Genomic DNA, 3,029 nt, shown 5'->3' with positions numbered 1-3,029 from the left:
TTCCCAGGTGTTATGAATCCTATTGTCTGATCATGAGTCCTATCCTGCACGCTGTGTTCGAGCAAATGAAGACCATCTCGTCTCACACCAGTGGCAGGAGAGGTGATGAAATCCACAATCAGAACAAATGGTAACACAATCCTGCAGAAATGTTTTCATTGAGGTTAAATTATAACATTGTGTTAAAGTGGCAGCTTTGAAAGCACCCGAGCTAGGTAGGAGTCGAACCTACAATCTTCTGATCCGTAGTCAGACGCGTTATCCATTGCGCCACTAGCCCACACGCCAGACGCCATGCTCGAATGAGTCCCCTCTGCAATTCTGTGGTTTGGATGAAAAAATGAGAAGCAATCGTGAATTGACAAGCTGAATATTCAGCAAGATAATCAGTTTCACTGCTTGACCTCGTTCACTTCGAAAGCTGATGAATTTTATCGAAAACTAAGAGCACACCGCACATTCAGATCACGTCTTCGCTGAGTCAGATTCCAAACTTCGAGGTTACACAAAAACACGAACTGCGGATGCTGGAAATCAGGAACACAGTCAGAAATTGCTGGGTACTTGGTCGGACAGCATCTGTGGAATGAAATCACACTTAACGTTCGGGTCCGGAGATAAACAGAAACTTCTTTCGCCAGAATGTGGTGAATCTGTGGAATTCATTGCCACAGAAGGCTGTCATTGGAGTAAGTCAGGCCGCTGAGTATATTTAAAACTGACACAGGAACCTTCTTGAGTAGCAAGGGGATCAAAGTTTAGGGGGAGAAAGCGGGAAAATGGGATGGGAAAGCCTCTCAGCCATATTGGCGGAGCAGAATCGATGGTCTGAGTGGCATAATTTCTGCTCCTCTGTCTTGTGGACCTTTCCTCAGAACTCGTCTGATTTCTGATTTTATTCCAGGATACAAAATCGATTTGAAAAGAAAATTAGAAAGTATAGAAATGATGTGAACTTTACTGTGAAGCTTTTGATTTCTTTTCAAACTGTGCTGAGTAGTTGAATTTGTTTCCAAAACGCACAGAGGAGCTGCTATTTCAAGTTAATTAGCTGCTGTTTAGTGTGTTAGGGGGTTTGTGGGCTACGAAAAGCAGCAGCTAATGAACTTGAAAGATCCCATAGAGACAACAAGCAAAACCAACGCCATTTAGAAAATGTGTTGGGAGAATTCAATTGCAGCAGCATTTTGGATGTGTACATTATTGAGCACTTCAACAATTATGACAGCTGGGATTTTTTTTGCAATTTTACTATGATGATAGATAACTAGAGCTGAATTTTAAACTGCATTTCTTGGTTGAGGGACGAGGTTACAGGATCTACATGATCAGCACAAAAGTGAAGTTGTACATAGTGGACACAAGCAACAGAGCTTTGAGTGAGTTAGGCAAGGTGGAGGATGAGAAGCTGCCCAAGCGGATGATGGAATGAAGCCTCGACCCTGTAAACCATCCACTTTAACATACACATACAACACCAATTGGTTTTTATCTTGATTTTCGCCACAGTTTATTGCTTTTCACAATATGTTACACATGAAGGCTATATTGCATGAAATTTGTGCATCTCAGTAAATGACAGCAATATGTTAACCAAGCAATTTATCCAACCAGGTCTTCAAAAAAAAATCGATTAGTTTTATCATTGGTACTTGTTTGTTGTCTGCCCCAACACCTGCTGATCTTCAGTAGCGTTCTGCTGTCTCTTGTTGCTCCCGTTTTTACAGTTATTCTGCAGGCAAACATTCCGACAGAACCAAGTTGCAGAACATAAGTAAGACAGAATTGGTGCCAGGTGATGAAAGTCAACAGCATTTGAAACATTAATCAACAACTAATTACTGAAGTGTTATGCTTGACAGAAATTTAACATTTTCACATGCTTCCCATGGCAGTTATTAACAATCCAGATTATTGTATGAATGAATCTTAGTGGATGAACACTGACGAGAAAATGATATTTCTCAGTGTCATCAAGTAGCCAGAAGTTTAATTTACATTTACAACAGGTTATGTAACACAATTTTGTTGAAGAAACCAAACAGTGGCAAATAAAAGGGGCTCAAAAGAGTTACCCAAGTTGGCAGGATGAGGAGGTGGTAGTGGTGAGGGATGAAACGAATTACCCAGGTTGGCAGGAGAAGGAGGTGGTGGTTCTGTGGGATGAAAATAATTACCCAAGTTGGCAGGTGGACATGGTGTTGGTGTTGAGCGATGAAACAGTTTACCCAGTTTGGCAGGAGGATGCGGTGGTGGTGAGAGATGAAAAGATTTAGATGGATTGGCAGGAGGAAATGATGGTGATGGTGAGGGATGAAAAGAATTGCCAGATTGACAGTAGGAGGAGGCGGTGGTGGTGGTGAGCAACAAAAAGAATTACCTAGGTTGGCAGGAGGAGAAGGTGGCGATGTTGAGGGATGAAAAGAGTTACCCAGATTGGCAGGAGGGGGTGGCAGTGGTGGTGAGTGATGAAAAGTATTACCCAGTTTGGCAGGAGGAGTTGGTGAGGGAAGAAAAGAGGTACCCAGGTTGGCAGGAGGACATGGTGTTGGTGGTGAGGTATCAAAAGGGTTACCCAGGTTGGCAGGAGATGATGGGGGCAGTGGTGGTGAGTAATGAAAACGGTTACCCAGGGTGGCAAGAGATGTTGTGGTGGTTGTGGTGCTGAGAGATGAAAAAGAACAGGATGAGTATGACATGGAAACGATGGGAAATTAAGCAGATGATTTTGTAATGACGGTATCAACTTCAGTGCGGATATTTTAAAATCCCTGCTAATTTCATGAGCAGTGATAAACCAAGTAAATCATTCCCCGAGAAGATCTTGAAGTGAGAGATGGCACGGGGCAAGGTAACACGAGGCACCCAGATGCACGAGCTGGGCGCTGAGTCATAAGCTGGTCACTTGACACACAGGATGGCCGCCGGGCCACAATATGGGGAGAGATAGCAGAACATGTACAGACACTGCCTGGGGCCACCAGAATGCCAGTGCAACACACTCACAACTTAGTTGATTAGTTGAAGTC

At 43.3% G+C, this 3,029-nt stretch overlaps 1 non-coding gene across 1 annotated transcript; it reads right to left on the bottom strand.

The window, feature by feature from the left end:
• Positions 1–207: 207 nt before the first annotated feature.
• On the bottom strand, positions 208–280 carry trnar-acg (transfer RNA arginine (anticodon ACG)). Its single transcript has one exon. It is a non-coding gene; the product is annotated as a tRNA-Arg (tRNA).
• Positions 281–3,029: the final 2,749 nt, after the last annotated feature.

This window comes from Hemiscyllium ocellatum, chromosome 46 (genome assembly GCF_020745735.1).
Source record: "Hemiscyllium ocellatum isolate sHemOce1 chromosome 46, sHemOce1.pat.X.cur, whole genome shotgun sequence".
Lineage (NCBI taxonomy): Eukaryota > Metazoa > Chordata > Chondrichthyes > Orectolobiformes > Hemiscylliidae > Hemiscyllium > Hemiscyllium ocellatum.
This window is presented reverse-complemented; position numbering and strand designations above follow the sequence as displayed.